Genomic DNA, 13,775 nt, shown 5'->3' with positions numbered 1-13,775 from the left:
GAGTTTGCAGTGAGCCAAGATCACACCACTGCATTCCAACCTGGGCGACAGAGCAAGACTCTGTCTCAAAAACAAAATAAATAAAGTAAAAATAAATCATGAGTTTTCTACTTCCGGCCATGATGGAATCACAGAGGGCAGTTTACACCTTCACTCATCCTTAGATAAAGAGAAAGCCAGACCCAATATATGAAAAATATATTCAGACACTAGATGTCAGGCAGTGCAAGACTTTGATCACTGGAGAAAAGAAACAAACAAGATGAGGCCTATGAGGGCTCCGCATTACTGTCTGAGGCAGTTCTTAAGCCCAGGAAAGGGAGGGGAAACCAAAGGGATCTCAGTGGTCTCACTGAATGGAGGAGACTGATCAGAATTTGGGGAGGCCGAGTTGGCTAGAGTTTGAAGGGCAAAGTGTGGGAGTGAAGGGAACTACAGAGAGAAAGAGAGAGAGAGAGAGGGAGACAGAGACAGAGACAGACAGAAACAGACAGAGAGACACAGTCCATTCAGACTGTTATAACAAAAATACCATAAACTATGTGGCTTATAAACAATAAGCATTTATTTCTCATAGTTCTGGAGGATGGGAAGTCCAAGATCAAGGTACCAGCAGATTCAGTGTCTAGGGAGGTTCCATTCTTTATAGATGGCAACTGTGTGCTGCATCCTTACATGGTGGAAGGAGCAGACAAGCTCCCTTGGGCCTCTTTTATAAGGGCACTAATCCCATTCATGACCTAATCACCTCCCAAAGGCCCCACCTCTTAATACTATCACCTTAGGAATTAAGATTTCAGCGTATGATTTGGGCAGGACATGGACATTCAGACCATAGCAGAGGGTGTATGAGTGTGTGTGTGTCTATGTCTGTGTGTCTGTGTCTGTGTCTGGTGTGTGTGTCTATGTTTCAGAGAGAGAGAGAGAAATTGCTTGTTTTGGAGGTCTGCTGAAGAGTCCCCTAGAGAGACTTTGCTGAACATTGTATGCATTCATGTGAGAAAACGATGTGAGGATAATGATCATAACCACAAAAAACTCCACAGGCAGGCCAAACAATTCCTGGGACTCGCAGGGCTGGAAATAGATCATGTAATCACTAGCCAGAGTGTGAAGATATCTTAATTCAGGGCATCTGGCAGGATCCACTTGGTAGAAGACAAAATTAGTTCTACTCAAAGAGACTGCTCTGATCCTACTCTATAAAATTTAAAAGAAAACCTTGAAAGGATCAAACTGATTTCAAGTTACTGAACTACATGCCAGAAAAAAAGCTGAACACTATTTAAAAGAATACAATAAAATCCAGCACCCAACAATGTAAAATTTTACAATGCCAACATCTAATCAAAAACTACCAGACATGCAAAGAAACAGGAAAATATGAACATCACCAAGAGAAATATCAATCAACAGAAAAGACTCAGAAATAAAGTACATGATGGTATTAACAGATAAAGACTTTAAAGCAACTATTACAAATATATTCCATATATTCATGAAGGTAGGGAAAATTAGAAACATAAATGAGGAGAGAAATTAATAATATAAGAAAGATTCAAATGGAATTTACTAGAGATAAAATATAATATCTGGAATAAAAAAATACATGATGTGGGATTAACAGCAGAGAGATGCTGCAGAAGAAAACATCAGTGAGCTCAAGAACATAGCAATAGCAACTGTCCAAAAAGGAAACACATTGACAAAACAAATTAACAGAGAATCCAGTGATCTGTGGACAAGATCAAGTGGTGTAACATGTATATCTCTGCAGCTTCAGAAATAAATGAGGGAGACAGAATATTTGAAGAAATAGAGCCAACATTTTTTCACATTTAATGAAAACTGTATAGCCATAGATCCAAGAACTTTAATCAAACCAAAGCAGAAGGAGCACGGAGAAAACTATATTAAGGCACATCCTAATCAAACTGCCGGAAACCAGTGACAAAGAGAAAATCTTAAAAGCAGGTCAGGGAAGGCTGGATGCAGTGGCTTGCGCCTGTAATCCCAGCACTTTGGGAGGCCGAGGCAGACGGATCATGAGGTCAGGAGATCGTAGACCATCCTGGATAACATGGTGAAACCCCGTCTCTACTAAAAATACAAAAAATTAGCCAGGTGTGGTGGCGGGCGCCTGTAGTCCCAGTTACTTGGGAGGCTGAGGCAGGAGAATGGCATGAACCAGGGAGGTGGAGCTTGCAGTGAGCAGAGATCACGCTACTGCACTCCAGCCTGGGCAACAGAGCGAGACTCCATCTCAAAAAAAAAAAAAAAAAGCAGGTCAGGGAAAAAAACCCATTGTGTACAAAAGAGCAAGGTAAGAGTGATGGCAGATTTGTCATTCATCAGAAACTATGCAAGCCAGGAGACAATAGAGTGACATCCTTAAAGTACTGAAAGGAGGCCAGGTACAGAGGCTCACATCTGTAATCCCAGCAATTTGGAAGGCCAAGGCAGGAGGATCAGGAGTTTGAGACCAGCCTAAGCAACATAGCAAGACCTCTTGTCTGCTAAAAATAATAATAAAAATAATTAGCCAGGTGTGGTGGCATAGGCCTGTGGCCCCAGCTACTTGGGAGGCTGAGGTGACAGAATTACTTGAGCCTGGGAGCTCGAGGCTGCAATGAGCCATGATTGCACCACTACACTCCAGCCTGGATGCCAGAGCCAGACCCTGTCTCAAAAAAAGTACTGAAAAGAAAAAGAAAGCAATCAATCCAGAATTCTATCCTGCATAAAATTTCTTTCAAAATCAGCTTTTCAGACAAACAAAAGCTGAGAGAATTAATTAACTAGGGAACCTACACTCCAAGAAATGTTACAGGACGCTCCTCAGGTAGAAGGAAAATGGCACTAGAGGGAAATTTGGATGTACACAAGGATTCAAAATGATAAATGCATCAGTAAATGTAAAATACTTTTTGTAATTGAAAATACTCTTTAAAAGATAATTAACTGTTTAAAGCAAAAATATTAACAGTGTCTTTTTGAGTTTACAATATATGTAGAATGGGAAAATGGAAGTAACATATTGTAAGGTTCATATGCTGTGTATGAGGTGGCACAATATTATTTAGAAATAGACTCTGATAAGTTAAACACATATAGCAAAGAGGGAAAAGGGAGGTCTTATTGGAGGTAAAATAAAATCATAAAAAGTACTCAATTCAAAAGAGGGGAAAAAAAAGAATGAAGAACAGATTGAAAAAATAAAAGACCAATGGCAAGATAATGGATTTAAACCCAGCCATGTGGATAATCACATTAAATATAAACCGTCTAACAATAATTGGGTGCTTTATGACTCCAGTTCAGGAACAAACAAATATAAATACATTGTATACAGGAAGGAAACAGTGAAGACTTTACTCTCTATAATGGAAATGACTGTAACAGTGAAATGCTTCCATCCAGAGGCACAAGAGCCCCTCAAAGCTTTAAGCCATGGCTGCTGCTTGGTCTCTTCAGCTCTTTTTTATTAATTTTTTTAATGTTTTAGAGATAGGGTCTCACTCTGCTACCCAGCCTGGAGTGTAGTGGTATAATCATAGCTCACTGCAGCCTTGAACCCCTAAGTTTGAGCCATTCCCCTGCCTCAGCCTCCCAAGTAGCTGGGACTGCAGGCATGTGCCACCATGCCTGGTGAAGTTTTAAATTTTTTTTGTGGAGTCAGAATCTTGCTGTGTTGCCCAGGCTGGTCTCAAGCTCCTGGCCTCAAGTGATACTCCTGTTTCGGCTTCCCAAAGCACTGGGATTACAGGCATCAGCCACCTTGCTTGGCCTCTTCAGGCCCCTTGATTCAAGAAAGCAGAAGGCAAGGAGGGGAGTCACCATCCTGTTGGAAAACTGACCAGTTGTCAGGAGGCTGTCGTATGTAGGGCTGCTTTTCCAAAACAGGGGCAGGGAAGAATGCATTTGGTCTCTGGGTGCTCACGTACTCCATTTTGATGGCACATAGATAAGTGCACGCATGCTTGAGAGGGGGCACGAGGAGGCAACCCGTGTCAGGAGGTTCAGTTGAATCACTAAATTAGAGTGGTACAGACCGGGTGTGGTGGCTCACACCTGAGTCTTAGCACTTTGGGAGGCTGAAGCGGGCGGATCACCTGAGGTGAGAAGTTTGAGACCAGTCCGGCCAACATGATGAAACCCTGTCTCTACTAAAAATACAAAAATTAGCCAGGCATAGTGGTGTGCCCCTGTAATCCCAGCTGCTTGGGAGGCTGAGGCAGGAGAATTGCTTGAACTCGGAAGGCGGAGGTTGCAGTGAGCCAAGATCGAGCCATTATGTTCCAGCCTGGGTGATAGAGGGAGACTCGGTCTCAGAAAAAAAAAAAAAGAATTAGGGCAGTACAATGGCACTGTTGTACAATTGCACTACTATCCTCCACATGTGTGTGGCAGGGCAGGAACTCTGCAACGTAAAATCACATTTTTTGCCTTTGGAATTCGCAAGTAATCTGTGGGCTCATACGATGGCACCTTGAAATGATGAACCTTTTCCCTAATTGTTTAGGCATCAATTAATGACTCTTGCAGAAACAGATTCCACTGGTGGTTGCAAATGGTCTTTTAAAAGTTATTTTTCTTTTTTGAGACAGAGTCTCGCTCTGTTCCCCAGACTGGAAGTACAGTGGCACAATCTTGGTTCACTGCAACCTCCACCTCCTGGGTTCAGCCAATTCTCCCTGCCTCAGCCTCCCAAGTAGCTGGGATTGCAGGTGCGTGCCACCACATCCGGCTAATTTTTGTATTTTTAGTAGAGACAGGGTTTTGCCATGTTGACCAGGCTGGTCTTGAACTCCTGACCTCAGGTGATCTGCCCGCTTCGGCCTCCCAGAGTGCTGGGAATGCAGGTGTGAGTCACCAGGCCTGGCCGTCTTTAAAAAATTCTATCATTTTTGTACATCTATGAGCAGAAAATTGGTACATGAGGAACTTTCCTTCGTTGTCCAAGATAAATTGATGGTCCTCCTAAAAAGGCCAGAGAAATGCTTAGTTCTTTTCCTTTACTTACTATATCTAGATATCTACTCTTCTTCAGAGTGCAGAGGCGAGAACAGCTGTGCCAGAAAGCCCCTCCCAGCGGTGGGGCCCTCTTGGCATCACTTAGAGAAGGGCAGGAGCTTGGGCCCAGGCAGGGACTCCTGGCTTCTGCTGGGGTCAGCACCTCTCTAGTACAGCCTCCCTGGGACTGCCTCCCACGTGTCCCCCTAGGTGGCTCGGACAGTCACAGTTAAGGGCAGGACAGAGTGTGTCCTCAGACTTCCCGAGTTCATCCCTCTCTCAATCCTGAGGTTCGAAAGTGGGAACCAGGCGTTGCCACCAGGTGTGTTCCCTCGGCTGCTCCAGGCGCTTCTTGTCTAGCAGGAAAGAAAGGAGGGCTTCCGAGTGGAGGTGGCCCAGGGTGAGTTCCTACAGAGCCCTCCTTATCTCAGAGGCGGCAGCAAGCGCTCACTGATGCCCACAGCAGGTGACAAGCCGAGTGAGGGCGCCAGCTCTCCTATCATCATCGTCACTGGTTCCATAAACGGGGAGGTTAAAGTCCAGGAGACGCCGCCCCCCTGCTCCGAGGCACCCGAGCACCTGATCAATTCCAAGCCTGAGTAAATAGTTCTGATTCTCTTCGACTTGACAAACTCTGATCCTTCACGCAATGATAAGCCTTTGGATAGTGAGGGAGTTCTGAAAGCTTCCTACTTCCCCCAAGGAGGTATTTGTTAGGCTGCAGAAAAGGAAACTGGTTCTTTCCAGGTTTTTAAAACGTTCTTCCAGCTCTTTGGCGTGTGAATTCCTGTGACCGCCCCAGCTACGCGCTCAGCAGTTATTGCTTGGACAGTAAAGCCAGTATCATGTGATATACTTTGCCTGGAAAATTACCGTGAGGCATGTGGCAGACCCAAAGAATGAGGACCGCACCTTGTTATTAATAAAGTCAGATCCTGGCTCTGGAGGCTGAGCCTTCCGAGGGCTTACAGCTGGGCGCCTGCCCGCTCCACTTCCTTTTCTGGAGGGAGCTGCGTGATCATCGGCTTCTCACGCTCTATTTGCCTAATTTAGATTATTTTAAAAATGAATTCTGTCCTCTGAGCAGGTACCAGTATATTTTGGGAGGTTAGATATGAGTAGTGGTTTTCTATTTTGGTTTTTAGCCGTCAGAAATAATGACTGAGTGCACGGGTAAAGGGAGGGTAGTAGTAGAAGGTGCTCCTAGAATCATATGCAGGAAATAAGCTCTGCTGAGGTGATCCCACTCACCAGGCCCTTCCTTAGACAAAGAGGGAAACAATGTCAGGTTAAATTCAATCCACTTCATCTAATAAGGGCCAGTGATGACTGCACTGATTGGTCTGGGCCTCAAGGAGATGCCATGTCTTAGCCTGAGAAGGACCATAGTTAGCTGAAGGGACACACCACCAGGTGGGACACAGCAGGCTGGGTTCAGAGAATGGAAGGATGTCCAGGGTGTCAGGAGAGATGCCACCTGCCTGTGCTCCACATTAATCCTGGCTTTGGGCCGGGCACGGTGGCTCACACCTGTAATCCCAGCACTTTGGGAGGTCGAGGCAGGAGGACTACTTGAGGCCAGGAGTTCAAGACCAGCCTGGCCAACATGGTGAGACCCCATGTCTACAAAAAAATTGGAAAAATAAGCCAGGCATGGTGGCGGGTGCCTGTAGCCCCACCTTCTTGGGGAGGCTGATGGTGGGAGAATCAGTTGAGGGAGGTCAGGGCTGCAGTGAGCTGTGATTGCTACTGCACTCCAGCCTGGGTGACAGAGCAAAACCCTTTCCCTAAAAAAACACCAAAACCAAACAAACAAACAAACAAAACACTCCCTACCCCCACTAGAAGAAACCAAACCCAGCTTTGCTCCTGAGAGTCACCAGAGGGACACTTGGTTTGCATTTGTCACAGCTCCTCTGGCTGGCTAGAGAGGCAGGAATGGGTTATTTATAGAGGACTAGTTTGGATGCAGAGATAATTAAAGGGGTATCACAATGATTCAGGCCAGAGATGACAGTGGTGTCAACTCGCAAGGAGGGGCAGAGATAGAGCAAAATGGGTGAATTACAGAAATGTTTCCATGGTAGACCCACAGGCTTGGAGATAGATGGGAAGTAGGGCAGGAGAAAATACCCGGGTTTCTGGCTGCTGACTGGAGGGTGGTGCCTCTCCCTGGGCTCCAGAACAGGAGGGGAATGCCTCAGAGAGTGAGCACACGCAGGACACAGTCGGTTTCAGGGTGGCCACGGGACCTCCAGGTGGGGATGGTGAGTGGACAAGGACATGCACGGACATGCACGGATGTGCAGCTACCAAGAAAGGCTGCTATGGAGACCCATGTTTAAGAGTCAAGGAGGCCGGGTGCGGTGGCTCATGCCTGTAATCTCAGCATTTTGGGAGGTGGAAGCGGGCAGATCACCTGAGGTCAGGAGTTCAAGACCAGCTTGGCCAACATGGTGGAACCCTGTCTCTACTAAAAATACAAAAATTCGCCAGGCATGATGGCGGATGCCTGTAATCCCAGCTAGTCGGGAGGCTGAGGTAGGAGACTCCCTTGAACCTGTGAGGTGGAGGCTGCAGTGAGCCGAGATTGTGCCGCTGTACTCCAGCTTGGGTGACAGAGTGAGACTCTGTCTCAAAACAAACAAACAAACAAACAAACAAACAAAAAATGAATCAAGGAAAGGGTGTTCTGAAATCAAGGCTGTCTCTGTAATTACCTAGGAAGAGAAAGCGAGTACAGAGGAAGGAGAGAATCGAGCCCAGGACAGAAGGAGGTATATAAGCAGATAATGTAGTATTTTCAAAGTAGTTTCTTTCCATCTTTTTCTTTACATGCACTGTTTTTCATAGCAGGAACCTTACTGGCTATACAAAAATACAAACTGGACCTGTAGCTGTGTATTCTGCTCTGGGCATTAGCTTTCCCTTGCTGCTTTAGAACTACTTTTATAAACATAATTTTTAATGGCTGCATAATTACACCATTTACTTTTTACATTTAAGAAGCCACATTTGAAGTGAGGTTGATAAAGTCATAAGCAAGCAATGACTTTATTCCATTCCAATGAGAAATGGAATAAGGGTAGGTGTGTGCAAAGGCCAGGGAACATCGTGGGAACTGCTCAATGCCGTGGGGAGTGGGGTCAGGTAAACTTGACGTCACAGTTGGTCACAGCTGCTGTAACAAAATACCTTAGACTGGATAGTAGCTCACTATGCTACTGCAGTGGAGGCTGGGATGTGCAAAATCAAGGTGCCCACAGATTCAGCGTCTGGCCAGACCTCTTTGCCTCCAAATGACGCCTTGTTGCCATGTTCTCCATGGCAGAAGGGGTGGAAGGGACTAGGACACTCCCTTCAAACTCCAAAAGGCTCCACTTCTTAATACCATCACATTGGGTATTAGGTCCCAACATGTAAGTTTTGTGGGGACACCCACATTCAGACCATAACTTGGGAAGGCAAGTGGCATTTGAGCAGGGCCCTGGGACACAGCTGGCCTTCTCAGGGTTCAGTCAGTGCCCACTGAAACTAGCTCAGTCCTCAGATTCCCTTCCAACCTAGTTCTATTATTTTTTCTAATTTTTGTGGGTGCAGAGTAGGTGTATACATCTGTGGGGTACACGAGATGTTTTGATGCAGGCATGCAATGTGAAATAATCACATCATGGAGAATGGGACAGCCATCCCCTCCAGCACTTATCGTATGTGTTACAAACAATCCAGTTATACTTCTACTTGTTTTTAAATGTACAATTATTATTGACTATTGTCACGCTGTTGTGTGATCAAATAGTATGTCTTATTCGTTCTATTTTTTTTGTACCCATTAACCATCCCCACCTCCCCGCCTTCAGCGCCCCCACTACCCTTCCCAGCCTCTGGTAACCATCCTTCCAGTCTCTACGTCCATGAGTTTAACTTTTAGTTCCTACAAATGAGTGACAACATGAGATGTTTGTCTTTCTGTGCCTGACTTATTTCACTTACCATAATAATCTCCAGCTCCATCCATGTTGTTGCAAATGACAGGATCTCATTATTTTTATGGCTGAATAGTACTCCATTGTGCACATTTTCTTTATCCACTCATTTGTTGATGGACACTTGGGTTGCTTCCAAATCTTGGCTATCGTGAACAGTGCTGCAACTAACATGGGAGTGCAGATATCTCTTTGATATACTAATTTCGTTTCTTTTGGGTATATACCCAGCAGTGGGATTGCTGGATAATATGGTAGCTTTTTGAGGAAGCTCCAAACTATTGTCTATAGTGGTTGCAATAATTTACATTCCCATCAACAGTATATGAGGGTTCCTTTTTCTCAAAATCCTCACCAGCATTTGTTACTGCCTGTCTTTTAGATAAAAGCCATTTAAACTGGGGTGAGATGATTGATTTGCATTTCTCTGATCAGTGATGTTGAGCACCTTTTCATATGCCTGTTTGCCATTTGTATGTGTTCTTTTGAGAAATGCCTATTCAAATATTTTGCTCATTTTTTGATCAGATTATAAGATTTTTTTTCCTATCAAGTTGTTTGAGATCCTTATATATTCTGATTATCAATCCCTTGTCAGATGGGTAGTTTGCAAATATTTTCTTCCATTCTGTGGGTTTTCTCTTCACTTGGTTGATTGTTGTTTCCTTTGCTCTGCAGAAGTTTTTTACCTTGATTTGATCCCATTTTTCCATGTTTGCTTTGGTTACCTGTGCTTTTGGGGTACTGCTCATGAAATTTTTGCCCAATGTCCTGGAGACTTTCCTCAATGTTTTCTTGTAGTAGTTTCATAGTTTGAGGTCTTAGATTTAAGTCTTAAATCCATTTTAATTTTTGTATATGGCAAGAGACAGGGGTCTAGTTTCATTCTTCTGCATATTGATATCCAGTTTTCCCAGCACCATTTATTGAAGATACTGTCTTCCCCAGCATATGTTCTCAGCACCTTTTTTGAAAATGAATTCACAAGTGTGTGGATTTGTTTCTGGGTTCTCTATTCTGTTCCATTGGTCTATGTATCTGTTTTTATGCCAGTACCATGCTGTTTTGGTTACTATAGCTTTGTAGTATAATTTGAAGTCAGGTAATGTGATTGCTCCAGTCTTGTTCTTTTTGTTGAGGATAGCTTCAGCTATTCTGGGTCTTTTGTTATTCCATATAAATTTTAGGATTTCTTTTTTTTTTTTTTTTTAAGAATGTTGTTGGCATTTGGATAGGGATTGCATTGAATCTGCAGATTGTTTTGGGTAGTATGGACATTTTAACAGTATTTTTTCTTCTAATCCATGAACATGGAATATTTTTCCATTTTCCATTTTTGATGTCCTTTTCAATTTATTTCATCAGTGTTTTATAGTTTTCATTATAGAGATCTTAACACTTCTTTGGTTAATTCCTAGGTATTTAATTTTATGTGTGGCTATTGTAAATGAGATCACTTTTTAAGTTTCTTTTTCAGATTGCTCACTGTTGTCATATAGAACTGCTACTGATTTTTGTATGTTGATTTTGTATCTTGTAACTTTACTGAATTTATCAGTTCTAATACTGTTTTGTGTGTGTGTGTGTGTGTACTCTAGTTTTTTTTCAAGTATAAGATCATATCATCTGCAAACAAGGATAATTTGACTTCTTCCATTCCAATTGGGATGCTTTTTTCTTTCTCTTATTATAGCTAGGACTTCCAGTACTGTGTTAAGTGGTGAAAGTGAGCATTCTTGTTATGTTCCAGATCTTATAGGAAAGGTTTTCAGGTTTTTTCCCATTTAGTAATGACACTATCTGGGGGTGTGTTGCATATGGCTTTTACTATGCTGAGGCATGTTCCTTCTATCCCTTTTTTTTTAATCATGAAGGGATGTTGAGTTTTGTCAAATGCCTTTTCAGCATCAATTGAAATATGATTTTATCCTTCATTCTGTTTATATAATGTATCACATTGATTTGTTGTAATACATTACAAATGTTGAACCATCCTTGCATCCCAGAGATAAATCTCATTTGGTCATGATGAATGATCTTTTTAATGTATTGTTGCATTCGTTTTTGCTAATATTTTGTTCAGGATTTTTACATCAACATTCATCAGAGACATTGGCTTGTAGTTTTCTTTTTTTGATGTGTCTTTGTCTGGTTTTGGTATCAGGGCAATACTGGCCTAGTAGAACGAATTTGGAAGTATTACCTCCCCTATTTTTTGGAGTAGTTTGAGTAGGTCTCCCTCTGTTTTACAACTGTACTTTAAAAATACTTTTGTCTTTTCAGAATCAAACCTATAAAAATTCTTATGAGAAAATACATGGAGAAATCATTATGATAGGCCTTGTAGATATCATGCTAAGTGAACTAGGTCAGTCATAGAGAACAGATATCATCTAATTCCACCTATGAGGTCCCTAGAGCAGTCAGAGTCATAGAGACAGAGAGTAGAAGGGTGGGTGCCAGGGTGGAGGAGGAGAAATGGGGAATTACTGTTTAATGGGTATAGGGTTTCAATTTGGGAAGATGAAAAAGTTCTGGATGGTGATGGTTACACAACAATGTAAAAGTACTTAATGCCACAGAACTGTGCACTTAAAAATAGCTAAAATGGCAAATTTCATGCTATGTATATTTTACAATAAAATAAAAAAACTTTGTCTTAATTACCCCTGATGATGGTGCATTAGTGCTCACTGATGTAGTTAGAAATAAAAGCTAAAGAAAAATTTTACATCTAAATGTCCAACTATTGGAAACTGGTACATAGACTTATGTGTAGGGTCATTATGAAGACTGCCATAGCATGAAAAAACACAAAGAAAGCACAGATAAAGAATACAAAATTACACGAGACCACAATAATCAATCAATTTACGTGAGATTCCCAATGGCCAAATTAGGGACATATGAGGATCTAAAAATTATGTCTGTAAATAATTGTAATACATGGAATAATAGAAATCCATGCCTTCATAAGATACTGAAACAAGGGAAAAAGAGCATCTGCCACCTTTGTAGGTGACTCTTAATGTCAGGGTCACCTAGGGGGACACTTGGGAGGCAGGCCTTGGGAGTCTGTTTCAGAGGTGCTGCTCCTGGCTGAAGCCAGGAGTCCCTGGCCTGGGACCATGTCCCTGCTCTTCTCTAAGTGATGCAGGGAAGGTCCCGCAGGTGGGAAGGGCTTTTGGATGCATCTGTTTTCATCCCTGCACTCTGGAGATGGGTAGACAAGAGCTCGCTGACTCGTTCGAGGGGACAGATGTTGGCATCAGAGTTAGGACCTTTGGTTCCTGACAATTCAAATATCTTTACATTACCAAGTGTTTCTTCACTGGAAGGAAAGTCTCCAAACTTTTGACGATTCCCACACCCCAGGGTCAGTATAAGCATAAAATGAGATTTGTACGTGGAAAGGCAAATCAGTGCCTGGTTCGTAGCTGGTACTAATGAACGTTTAGTCAACATGTGATTTGGGAAACCAAATCTAACAGCTTAAATTTTTTTTGGATTACAATACAACCTCATTGTAAAAAAAAAAAATTCAGAAAAACATTTTATAATAAAGATCACTCCTGATTACACCCCCAAAGAACAAATGGAGAAGCTGAATCCTTAAGAGCCCATGTCCTACCTCCTAGCCCTAGTTCTGCATTTTTACAGATTTCCCCATCACTCTATATCTGCACTACCATGGTCTCTTAGACTTTATTGATAATGGATTTTTATCCTTATCCACAGGCATTTATTGAGCTCCTTCTGAATGTACCTGAAAATACCTATTGACCACTAGGCAAACAGCAGTTGTCTGCTTTAAAGCAGGGCTTCTCAACCTTAGCATTACTGACGTTTTGGGCAAATAGTTCTTTATCACGGAGGCTGTGCTGTGCACTGGAGGATCCACTAGATGACAGTAACACCCTTCAGTAACTGTCTCCAGAAATGGCCAAGTGAGTCCTGGAGAGCACAAGGACTTAAGGTGGAGAACTACTGTTTTAAGGACAACTGGTGGAGCTACCTGTTCGCTGCAGCCTTGGACATTTAGTGGTGGCAACCACCCATCCCCACCACCACCTCGTACCAGTGGAGCAGTCCTTAACTCCAGCTTGCTGGCAAGCTAGCATGTTTTCAGTACAATCAGTGGCTTCTCTCCAGAATTAATGACTTCCCCTAAGCCCACCTCTTGGCCTCCCTCACCCAGCACTAGGTACCTCCTCCTCTGAGTCGAGCCAGGTGGGAAGTTCCCCAACCTTTAAAGAATAGTGCTTCAAAACAGTGGTTCTTTCAAAGCTCACACGGTTTCTGGAGTCAAGCTCACACAACCTCACTCTCATTCTGTCTTCAGAGTTCTGCAAATCCTACAGACTGATTCACTGGACTTGGTGATTTTTTCCTAAGATATGGATCCCACCAAAAGACCTCTGAGCTTATTGTCAAGTCAGAAACGAAGCCGACCTCTCCCCATGGGGCTTCACGATCTTCAGACAACCTTGTTTTTGTCCTTTGAATTGCCAATGGCATTCAAAACATTCTCATTTCTGCTTTGATGAAATCTCAACTTGTTCTGGTTCTTTTCTATTGTATGCTAACGGGGTGTGAAAGACCATTCCTCATCTTCCAACAGTCTAGGCCAGTGTATATCTTTTTGGTGGCTTTATTCATTTATTCTGTCATTAAAAAATGTTTTCTTACAGAAGTACCTGCTGGGTCTGGGATTTGATGTTGCCCTACTTACAAGCAACTAAGTTGGTCTGTTACTGTTCCATGGATACTGGCAGG

The sequence above is a fragment of the Rhinopithecus roxellana genome, chromosome 4 (assembly GCF_007565055.1).
Source record: "Rhinopithecus roxellana isolate Shanxi Qingling chromosome 4, ASM756505v1, whole genome shotgun sequence".
Taxonomy (NCBI): Eukaryota; Metazoa; Chordata; class Mammalia; order Primates; family Cercopithecidae; genus Rhinopithecus; species Rhinopithecus roxellana.
This window is presented reverse-complemented; position numbering follows the sequence as displayed.